This window comes from Protopterus annectens, chromosome 16.part0 (assembly GCF_019279795.1).
Source record: "Protopterus annectens isolate FY-2018-M chromosome 16.part0, PAN1.0, whole genome shotgun sequence".
NCBI classification, from domain to species: Eukaryota; Metazoa; Chordata; order Ceratodontiformes; family Protopteridae; genus Protopterus; species Protopterus annectens.
This window is the reverse complement of record NC_056750.1, coordinates 89,842,817-89,855,518: the sequence shown is the minus strand read 5'-3', so window position 1 is coordinate 89,855,518 and position 12,702 is coordinate 89,842,817.

Sequence of the window (12,702 nt, the reverse complement as noted above, 5' to 3'; positions counted from 1 at the left end):
AGATGAAAACATATTGGACCTGGTCATCACCAACATGGGTGACGTTCCACACCATAGGTCAACCTGTCACTGGTTAGATCAGACCATAAACTAATCACTCTGGATGTCCACACTCCACCACCACCCCCAACTAAGGAAACCATAGTAAAAAACTTTTATAAAGCAAACTTCACCTTACTTAAGACAGAGGTGGTAAGTTTTGCAGCCCCAACACTAAAGGATAATGCTGCCCAAGATGCAGAAATCTTTACAAATGCACTCTATGAGCACGTACAAGGATGCATGGATCATGCCATCCCTAGCAAAACCAAGACTCACTCCTCTAACAGAAGGAAACCAGTTTGGTGGACCCCTGCAATAAACAGGCCATACAATAGAAGGAGGAAGCTAGTTCAGAAAAAAGCAAATCCCAAGAAGGAAAGACATCCCTGATCAGTATCAGTAAGAAACTGAGGTCCCTCATGAAATCATCCAAGGCTAACTTCGAAAGAAAAATAGCCAAGGATTCAAAAGATAACCACAAAGCCTTCTTTAGCTATGTTAAGAATCTAAGTTAAGTAGCAACTGACAGATATGCACTGAACTAGTGCAAAATAGCACAAAATACTCTGAACCCACTGATATTGCCGACATCCTGGCAGATAGATTCAATGCAATCTTCACCCCCCTCTCACCTCCAAAAGGGCCTACAACAATACCAGAAAAATGTAGTGTCCTAAAAATCACAGATGCACAGGTGAAAACAGCCCTTTCAAAAGCCAAAAACGCAGTGGCAATGGGACCAGATGGTGTCCCAGGCTGCATCTTGCATGAACTACAGAACAAACTAACCCCCCCCACCTAAACACACTGTTCAACCTCCACAGGCTATGTGCCCATAGAATGGTGCACAGCAACAGTTATTCCTCTCCACAAAGGAGAGGCCACAACTGACCCTGGTAACTATTGCCCCATAAGCCTGACTAGCCTGGTCTGCAAGGCTATGGAGTGCATCATCATGTAACTCATTAACAAAGACATATGGAATCTCCAAACATTTGACTCAACCCAGTTCGGCTTTGTTAAGGGCATATCATGCCTACTAAACCTGGTTGACTTCTTCGAGACAGTCACCAAGGCCATAGATGAGGGAAAGGTGGTTCACACAGTCTACCTTGACCTTGCCAAGGCTTTCGACACCCTTCCCCACTTGGGTATTACAGAAAAACCCACCAGCCTGAACATAAACCCCTACATCATGAGATGGGTTGCCAACTGGCTTACAGACAGAACTCACATGGTAAGAATAGCAGGCTCCAGGTCCAACTCTAAACCAGTCACAAGTGGTGTCCCACAAGGCTCAGTCCTGGGACACCTAATGTTTGGCATATAGCAGCCCCCTTAATACAGAAGAGATAATAAGAGATCTGGGGACCCAGGTAGATAGTAATCTCTCCTTTGACAATCATATTGCCAAAGTAGTTAGGAAATCCTTCTATGTGGCCCATCTATTTAGTAAAGGGTTTACATCTAGAAATAAAGAGGTTATAGTGCCCCTCTACTCGTCACTCATTAGACACATCATAGAGTACAATGCCCCATTTGGGATGTACCTCACAAGACACTTCCAAAAGCTGGAAAGACCACAAAAGTACCTCACCAAGAGGATTACTGGTCTCAAACATATGTCCTATACAGCCTGACTGAAAAAGCTCCATCTGTACTCAGTGGCATATCACTTACTCAGAGGTGATCTCTTCCTGACTTACAAAGCCATGTCCAACTCAGATGCTCCACCTAATGAAATCCAAGTCACTGCGAGCCACACGCTCTAGTGAGCTAAACCTCACCACAGCAATAAATAGAACATGCTGGAGGGATAGATTCCTGTCACAGAGATTTCCCATGCTTTGGAACAAAATTCCAAATTACATCAGGCAGAGCCCCTCACTAACACTCTTCAAGAGAAACCTTGTCGAGTGGATGGGTAACAGAAAATACACCCCTGGGATCACTTCATTGGCTCTGCTTGACAGAGGATCAGTTAATTAATCAATGGGGTGGCGAAAGCCAATACACTCTGGCTAGGCTTATAAATGCCCTCAGGCAGATAGCCTAGTACCTACCTATGAACCTATTATGTTAACTTGATGTGTCATTTCTTACAGTTACAGTCAATCAAGACATTATGAATATATTCTATTTGTATATATGTATATGTACACACACATATATATATATATATATATATATATATATATAGTCCATGTATAAAATTTTAACATGTCTCTGTCCCTAATAATCTCAAAGCATTTCCCTGTGAGCCTGTGCTGAAAAGAAGAACGTAGCATGCCCAGTTGGATTATCCCAGTACACAAATGCAGTAAATAAAGAAAGAAATTGTTTTTATGAAGTCTTTCAATGCAATCAGCTTCTGGAAAAAAAAAAACAGTTCAAGATTGCAAAGAGTCTTTTCAGAGAATATGGTTGCACTGAAATAGAACATACTATTTTATATAGCTTTCGCCAGCAGCAAGGCAAAATAATGAGGGAATAATCTATCAAGAATTAATGAAATTTCTGTGAAACCAAAAACTATATGAATTATGGATGTAGTAGTTTCCTGAATAATAATTTGGAGAAACATAATTCAAAAAAGAAAAAGAACTTACCATTCAGAAACATTTTCAAAACTCCAGCGTGGCAAATAATAATGTATGTTTGTGTTTGTTTACATGTTGCATGCTTTGTATTTGTGTGAGCATGTTTATGTAAATGTGTGTGTGTGTGTGTGTGTGTGTGTGTGTGTGTGTGTGTGTGTGTGTGTGTGTGTGTGTGTGTGTGTGTGTGCCTGAGCGTCTGCGCGTGTGTATATTAAATGGAAAAGGGAAACCTAATTGTACAGGAATGATTACTCTTGATATTGGCACTTGAATTATTAATATAGTTCATTGCCAAAACTTCTTTTGTAAGATCCATGTCATAGATCACTCTGCATTCTTATTACAATTCATGCTGGCATTGTGTCTTTAAACCTCATTAAATTAAAACAAAATATGGATGTTAAAGATCATTTGGGGCCTACCATAGAACATGCAACTGATGCATTTCCCCATTTGCTATACATAACACATTGACTCTGACCTGAAAAAGGCTGCAATGGAATGTAGACATTCAACAAAATAAAATAGTTGACTAAGATTTGTAATTTAGCTTTCCAACAGGCACATTTGCTCCTTTTGCCGTCACTTTCTTACAATAGAAATTTGACACAATAGCTGCAGACAGTACACAGAATGAAGGCTCTGAGCTGCTAACAAGCTGCTTCCTTTAGTCCAGGGTACAGCATTTTATTCCTTCTGCCTTAATTTGCCTACTGTGAGACTGTAAGTCATTTGACCAGACTGCTTCCTACAGTTCAGGGTATAACATTTTATTCCTGCTGCTTTCATTTGCCTACTGTGTGACTCTGAGTAAGTCACATGACCAGATGTTGTCCAGGGTACTTCATTTTATTCCATCTGCCTTCATTTACTTACTGTGTGAAAGTCACATGACTGACTGACTTGTGCCCTGTAGTCCAGGGTTTTTTTATTTTTTGCTTTCTGTGTGCCTACTGGAGTGACTTGGTGACATGACCAGGCACAAGTAGCCGAGTAACTTTAGCTGGTTAACAAGCACATAAAAAATGTTTGTAGAAATGTGAAGAGACTGGCAGACATAAGGACAGTATCAGAAGTTATGCAGGGACAGTGAGGCTTTAGAACATAAAGTACTAACAATCTAGAACCATATTATGGGCCAGCTTTATAGTCAGGTTATTGCAATGAGGCTTGGAAATGTCACTAAAGGTGTTATCAAAAGTTAGACTGGCACTGTGAGTCTTTGGACTGTCACTGACCATGTATTATGTAACATGACACACTGGGACTATAAAATGGGGAATGTCACTGACTATGATTCGTGCAACAGTAGTTATTAAATATTAGGCTGGGGCAATGAGATGTGGGAATATCAACAACTATGTGTAATTTAATTGGTGCTATCAAAAGATAGTTTAGGACAATGAGGTCTGGGAATTTCAATGACTATGTGTCATATAATGGGTGCTATTAGATGTTAGACTGGGACAGTAGACATTGGAATGTCACTGATTATGCATCATGTAACTGGTGTTATTGAATCTTAGGCGTTGGCAGTGACACATGGTAATGCCCACTGACTGTGTCATGTAATGGGTGCTATTGGATGTTAGAATGTGGCAGTGAGACACGGGACTGTAAGTAACTGAGTGTCATGGAATTCATGGTATCACAAATTAGGATGGGATAGTTAGAATAGATATGGGAAGCTAATGTCACTGACAATTTAAATACACAGAACATGTGTTACATCTCCCCTTTTTTTAGAAGCAAACATAAATGACTTTTATGAGTTACATTTTGCAGTATCATTCATTAGCAGCTACAAAGTTGATACACTTATATTTCTGTCTCATTTTTGCCACTTTCAGTTTTTTAACTTATGTTTCTGAGTAGTATCCCATAATCCTATGCAAAATAAGATTGCTGTGCTATTTGGTATTCAAATGTTATGTTAATTAGATGTCCAGATTCTTGACCTACAGTACCTACTTTTCAGGATCTGTTGTACCTATTTTACTGACAAAATGTTATGTAAAGGGTAATAGCGAATGTCGGGCTGTGGCATTGATTCTGTGTCATGTAAGCAGTGTTATTCAGTGTTAGACTATGGAAGTGAGCATACCTCTCAACTTCTTAGAGGAAAAATCAAGACAAAGCCTAAAATGATGAAGGGACAAATATGGACAGATTTTAAATATTGCTCTTACAAACTTAGAAATCTGATAGAATAATAAAGTTTGCATTAGCATGAATTTTCTGAAGGACGTGGAGTCTTAAACTCAAATGTTTGTCATTATTTAATTACTTCAATCCTCAGCTATTTGCCAGAAGAGTACAGAATTTAGGAGGAACACACCAAAAATATGAGGCAAAAATCTGAGCATTCTGCAAAAAATCTGTACAGTTGAGAGAAGTGAGACATGGTAGGGACACTGACTATATGTTATGTAAGGGGTGATATCGAATGTCAGGCTGTAGCAGTGAGATATGGTAATGTCACAGACTATGTGCCATGTAAGCAGTGTTATTCAATGTTAGGCTGTGGAAGTGAGACATTTTAGTTTCACTGACTATATGTTATGCAAGGGGTGATATCAAATGTCAGGCTGTGGCAGTGAGACATGGTAATGTCACTGATGTTAGGCTGTGGCAGTGAGACATGGTAGGGTCAATGACTATATGTTATGTAAGGGGTGATATCAAATGTCATGCTGTGGCATTGAGACATGGTAATGTCACTGATTATGTGGCATGTAAGCAATGTTATTCAGTGTTAGGCTGTGGAAGTGAGACATTTTAGTTTCACTGACTATATGTTATGCAAGGGGTGATATCGAATGTCAGGCTGTGGCAGTGAGACATGGTAATGTCACTGATTATGTGTCATGTAAGCGGTGTTATTCAATGTCAGGCTGTGGCCGTGAGACATGGTAATGTCACTGATTCTGTGTCATGTAAGCGGTGTTATTCAATTTTAGGTGGTGGATGTGAGACATGGCAGGGTCACTGACTATATTTTTATTTATTTATTTATTTTGTTTTATGTTTGTTAAGCAGGAGGGTCCGACTGGACACAGGTCCTTTTTCAGTGGAGGACCCAGGAGAAAAGCTCCACAGTATGTAAATTTTACACAGTATATTAAAATACAGTCTAGAGAGAATTTTAAAACAATACAGCAAAAGACATAACAAGACACACATATATATATATATATATATATATATATATATATATATATATATATATATAACAAAAACACAAGGAGGGTAAACACTGAGAAAAAATGAAATCAAACAATTACGGACTGTGCCGAGTGCCGTTTAATGAAAAGCTAAACAACAAGTTCCAATATACTCTTCAAATGTCATATAATTGTTCCTGAGTATCAATTCCATAAATGTTACTACATTATTTAACTTTACACCATTTAAACACTTACTTTTACATAAACTTTCTCTAAAATATTCCAATCTTTCTTCATGAGGTATGGTTGAAAAAAGATTCACTACATCTATTGTGAGGAATGTCCAATTCATATCTTTTTTGTCCAAACTCTGTAGACGTTGTAAACAATGCCAAGAATCTTTCAATATGTGGCAAGACCGGATCAACAACCACTGTGTATTCCTATCAACATATGCCACCAGTGGCTCAGTTTTAGAGCCCTTTGCTGCCACTATTGGTCTAAATGGGTGATCATTCAGACTTTTATGGATCTTGGGAATACCAAACACAGCGGGTGTCACCGGGTGTTCTACCATCAAAAATCTATACTCGTTCTCCTGGATTCCCCCCTCTAATAGAGTGTCCATCAAGCACAAATCAATCTTATGATAAGCTATGTTCATTTCACTCCTAGAAGCCCTCTGGTAGGTGGTGTCATCATCTAAAATGCCATGCATCTTAGCTGCATAATCAATCTGAGACATAATAACTACACCACCTTCTTTTTTCGGGCTTCATAATTCTAACTTCCTTGTTAGTAATCAATTCTTTTAATACTGACCTCTCAACCACAGTTAGATTATCTGATTCAGCCACATTATGTTTATTTTCCATATAGCCTTGCATGCTATTTAAGGATAACCTTTCAAACATTGCCACATCCTTGTGAGTAGGTGGTACAAAAGTGATTTTCCTAGTTAAAACCGGGGGTATCACATTTCTTTGATCATTGTGCCCTCTGAAATACAGAGACAAGTTTAATTTCCTTAGTACTAACATCACATTTCAATGCAGCAACATCATTATTAGAGTGCAATGCACTTAATAACATAATGCTGACAGTACTGTTGGTGTTAACAATTTCACTGTTAGAACCAATGTTAAGTCCATAACTTATCTCTACCTCCTCTCATTGTACCACCGCCCTTTCATGTTGTAATTGTTGTTCACTTGTTGTCGATTGTGGTATACACCACTTTGCTGATTTGTTGGAGTCCCTCTCCTTTTGTTTCTCAAGCGCTCCGATCTCCTCGGTCCTGGAGATCCTTCTAAAAAACATGGCTGTTCATCCTGAAAGTCTCCAGAGTCTAAATCATTGTTGTCATCCTCAAAATTGTCAATATTATTATTCAGTTGTTTGACACGTGACTCACACTTGTTAATATTTTTGCTATTGTTCAACCCAAAAGTGTATGCCATATTGATTTTGTAGTCTAACATGTCTCTAGATAACTTTTTCACTTTAATTTTAACATTTTTGTCAACAAACTTGTCGATTTTACTAAGCACTATGCTGTACTGATTGGCATACTGAAAAAACAGTAAATCATTAATAATTCTTTCGTTCAAAGATACAATTTCTTTTTCAAGCAAATCTAACTTACTCAGGTTGCTTTTAAAAATAATGTCCAACATCTCCAGGCCGGTCTTGTCGAATAATTCAACTAGTTGTTTGTAAGCCGTGGACCCCTTTTCTATCCCATTTGGTAACTTGTTGATCCTAAGGCCCTTCAGTACTTGCTTTAGCGTAATGGATTTCAAAAGAAATGCATTGTCTAGTTGTAAGCTCCGAAATTTTCGACAAATGTTTTCAAAATGCTCAAGTTGTTTCTTTAAGGATGACAACAGAAAAACCCTTCCCTCCTCATTCGAGACAGAGATGTCAACATCTGGAATTTGGAGCCATTGTTGGATGTCCCTATGTTTATGTTGTATCCCCTCACTGGTTTGAGCTCCATCATTAACTATGCCTCCTCCTTCTTTGACAACATCCAGGGCGGGTATGGAATGTAGAGTGAACAATCCAGGGCGGGTATGGAATGTAGAGTGAATAACTGAGCCTGCGACTCAGTAAGCATCGCCTAAGTAGACCTCCCAGCCTCAATCTGAGTCTGTGTTAGTAGTACTGTTAGCTTCTTGACAGAAGCAGTAAGTTCACGTATAACAGATTCCATACGGAAAAAGCAATTCAAAAAATGGTAACACAAACAGCTCATCGGTAAAGAGCCGTAAAAAGACTTAAAAATAAAACAAAAACCCAAGGAGGGTAAAATCTGAAAAAAAATGAAACCAAACAATTACATACACAGGAGAAAACAGTTACACATGGTTAATAACATAATAAGCATACATATTCAATCAGCATTAGGAGAAGACCTAGACTGTAATATATATTGCAGTAGGTATATTACGAAGTGAGGTGTATAAGTGGAATATATGTTATGTAAGGGGTGATACTGAATGTCAAGCTGTGGCAGTGAGACATGGTAATGTCACTGCTTCTGTGTCATGCAAGTGGTGTTATTCAATGTAAGGCCATGGTGGTGAGACTTGGTAATGTCACTGATTATGTGTCATGTAAGCAGTGTTATTCAATGTTAGGCTGTGCCAGGTAGACACAGTAATATCACTGATTATGTGTCATGTAAGGGGTGTTATTCACTGCTAGGCTGTGGAAGTGACACATGATAGGGTCACTGACTATATGTTATGTAAGGGGTGATATTGAATGTCAGGTTGTGGAAGTGAGACATGGAAATGTCACTGATTATGTATCATGTAAGTGGTGTTATTCAATGCTAGGCTGTGGAAGTGACACATGATAGAGTCACTGGCTATATGTTATGTAAGGTGTGATATTGAATGTCAGGCTGTGGCAGTGAGACATGGTAAAGTCTCTGATTAAGTGTCATGTAAGAGGTGTTATTCAATGTTAGGATGTGGAAGTGAGACATGGCATTGTCTCTGATTCTGTGTCATGTAAGTGGTGATATTCAATGTTAGGCTGCGGAAGTGAGACATGGTAGGGTCACTGAGTATATGTTATGTAAGTGGTGATATCAAATGTCAGGCTGGGCAGTGAAACATGGTATTGTCCCTGATTCTTTGTCAAGTAAATGGTGTTATTAAATGTCAGACTGTGAAAGTGAGACATGATAGGGTCAATGACTATATGTTATGCAAGGGGTGATATCGAATGTCATGCTTTGGCATTGAGACATGGGAATGTCACTGATTATGTTCATAGGTTCATAGGTTCGTACTAGACTATCTGCCCTAGGGCATTTATAAGCCTAGCCAGAGTGTGTTTGGCTTTCACCACCCATTTTAAATTAATTTTGCTATGCCCTTTTTCAAGGTTAGTATACTGTGCCTCTGTCTAACAGAAACACAGAAGTGATACCTGGGGTAAACCTATGATCTCCCATCCATTCATTAAGATTCCTCTTGAAGAGAGTCAATGAGGGACTCTGCCTAACCTGGACTGGGATTTTATTCCAGAGTGAAGGGAGCCTCTGGGTTATGAATCTGTCCCTCCAGCATGTCCTATTTATTTCAGTGCTAAGGTTCAAATCTCTCGAGCACGTAGCTCGATGGGATTTGGATTTTCTGAGGTGCAGCATGTCCATTAATTCCGGGTTGGACTTGGCTTTATATGTCAGGCACAGATCGCCTCTGAGCAGGCGGTATGCCACTGAGTAGCGCTGGAGTTTCTTTAACCGGGCAGCATATGGCATCTGTTTGAGCCCTTTGATCCTCTTGGTGAGGTACTTTTGGGGTCTTTCCAGTTGCTGCAAGTGTATGGTAAGGTACATCCCAAAAGGGGCATTGTACTCAATTATGAGCCTGATGACGGATGAGTATAAGAGGCACGATGACCTCCCCTGATCTAGATGTGAATCCCTTCATGATTAGGTGGGCTATATAAAATGTTTTTCTAACCACTTTGGCCACGTGGTTGTCAAATGAGAGATTGCTATCAACTTGGGTCCCCAGGTCCCTAATTACTTCTTCTGTACTTAATGGATTACCACCTATGTGGTAATTTGTGGGCACTGTTTTTGCCAAACGGGATGACTATACACTTTTTGGCGTTTAGCTTGAGGCCATGGCTCTGGCACCAGTTGTCTGTTTCTATGAGGCCCTTTTGGAGGATGCTTGTGTCGGCTGGAAAGTCGATTATGGCACCCAGTTTGCAGTCATCTGCAAACCTGGTCAGCCACAATCCTTCCGTGTTGGCCTGTACCTCCGAGAAATATATACCGAACAAGGGAGGTCCCAGGACTGAGCCTTGTGGGACGCCACTTGTAACTGGTTTGGAGTCTGACATGGCTCCAGCAATTCTAACCATGTGGGTTCTGTCCTTGAGCCAGTTTGCAACCCATCTAGTGACATAGGGGTTTATATTTCAGCTGGTGAGCTTATCTATAATGCCCGAGTGGGGTATTGTATTGAAGGCTTTTGCGAGATCCAGGTAGGGTGTGTGGACCACCTGCCCCTTGTCAATGGTCTTGGTGACTGTTTCAAAGAAATCAACCAGGTTTAAGAGGCAGGATCTGCCCTTAACAAAGCTGAACTGGGTAGGATTCAGTGTCTTTAGGTCCCCAATATCTTTATTTATGAGGTCCATGATGATCCTTTCCATAGCTTTGCAGACCAAGCTAGTCAGGCTTATGGGGTGATAGTTTCCAGGATCCGTTGAGGCACCACCTTTGTGGAGAGGGACCACTGTTGCTGTATGCCACTCTTTGGGTACATATCCTGTAGTAAGGCTAAGATTGAACAGTAGTTTTATGTTTGGGTTTAGCTCTTCTTGGAGTTCATGTAGGATGCAGCCCGGGACACCGTCTGGTCCCATTGATGCTGTGTTTTTTGCTTTGGAGAGGGTGGCTCTTACCTGAGCATCTGAGATGTCAGGGGGCAGCACTCTGCTGGGATAGATATTTGCCCTTTTGGTGGGGAGGTGGGTGGGGAGTTTGCGCTGAACCTGTCAGCTAGGATGTTGGCAATGTCTGTGGGTTCGGTGTATTTTTTGTCATTTTCGACTAATTCTGAGCATATCTGGGAATTTCCACCCAGGTTCCTAACATAACTAAAGAAAGCTTTGTGATTATCCTTAGTGTCCTGTGCAATTTTTCTCTCGAAGCTGGCCTTAGACAATTTTATGAGTGCCCGTAGTTTTTTGCTAATACTGATCAGAGATGCCTTCCCTTTTTGCGCTGAACCTGTCAGCTAGGATGTTGGCAATGTCTGTGGGTTCGGTGTATTTTTTGTCATTTTGGACTAATTCTGAGCATATCTGGGAATTTCCACCCAGGTTCCTAACATAACTAAAGAAAGCTTTGTGATTATCCTTAGTGTCCTATGCAATTTTTCTCTCGAAGCTGGCCTTAGACGATTTTATGAGTGCCCGTAGTTTTTTGCTAATACTGATCAGAGATGCCTTCCCTTTTTGGGATTTTGCTCTATCATATAGTAGCTTTCTCCTTCTATTGTATAGTTTGTTTATGGCTGGGGTCCACCAGACAGGACGTCTGCCTTTGGAGGATTGGGTCTTGGTTTTATTTGGGATTGCATGATCCATGCATTCCTGAAGGTGTTCATAGAATGCGTTTATAAAGGATTCTGCGGTCTGGGCCATATTTTCCACAGGCCCGGGGGGCTTTGAAGGATTACACCTTGGTTTTGAGGAGTGTGAAATTTGCTTTAGAGAAGTTTTTCACTTTGGTTTTCTGGGCAGGGGGTGGGGTCAGGATGTGTATATCCAGTGAGATTAGTTTATGGTCTGATCTTACCAGTGAGGGATACACTTCTGGTCTAGAGCATAGAGTCCCCGTGTTGGTGATGATCAGTTCCAGTATGTTTTCCCCTCTTGTGGGAGTGGTAACAAGTTGTTCCATAGCATTTGAGTTTATAAATTCTAGGAACCTTTGAGCTAGGGTGTTGGAGCTAGAGTAATGCTCCCAGTCTATGTTTGGGTAGTTGAAGTCACCCAATATAATGGTGTTTGGAGAGACCTTCATATTTTCCAGTGTTCTCAGGAAGGCCGAGTGGGGTTCCTGGGTTTGGGAGGGTGGTCTGCAGCAGGCTATAAACTGGAAGGCAGTTTTATCCACTGTTAGTTGCACATGGATAGTCTCTGATGCTTCGTGCTGTGCCACCAACCTGGAGGTGTGGGTATTTTGATGAATATTGATACTCCCCCTCCTTTTGTGGGTCGGTCCAAGTTTTGGGGCCAAAAAGCATAGTATGAGGTATAACCTGGTAGTGCTGGGGTGCTCTTGGGAGCCTTGAACCAGGTTTCTGTTATTGCACAGATATCAATGTTCTCCATGCTAAGGAGAGTTTTGAGTGCGTGCATCTTGAGGTTTAGACTTCTGGCGTTGAGTAGCATTACTCTTAGTTTCTTATCCCTTGTAATACCTATGGAGGTGGGTTTGTCTTTTGAGCCTTGCCTAAAAAAGGCACTATGGGGGTAGCAAGAGCCTTTGCCAATATCCAAAAGTCCAGGGGTGACAGGTGCAAGCTGTCCCTAGCGAAGCATCTTGGCTTGTCGAGCATGTCATCCCAGGCTGACAGGCATTGGATCCCCTTTGAATGACACCAATACTTAAGCCAATTGTTGAAATTGATCATCTTGTCTTCATATTGTGGCATCATTCTTGGTGAGGGTAAGATGCTACTCAAGGTCAGGGTCATACCGGCCTGGGTTACATGCTCAGTGAGCTCCTCTATGTCTTTTTTCATGTAGTTCAGGGAGGTACGTCTCAGGTCATTCACACCAGCATGGACAATGACTGAGTCATATTTGTACTTGCCTTGGAGTGACCTGAGTGCTTGTGTTATGTGGCG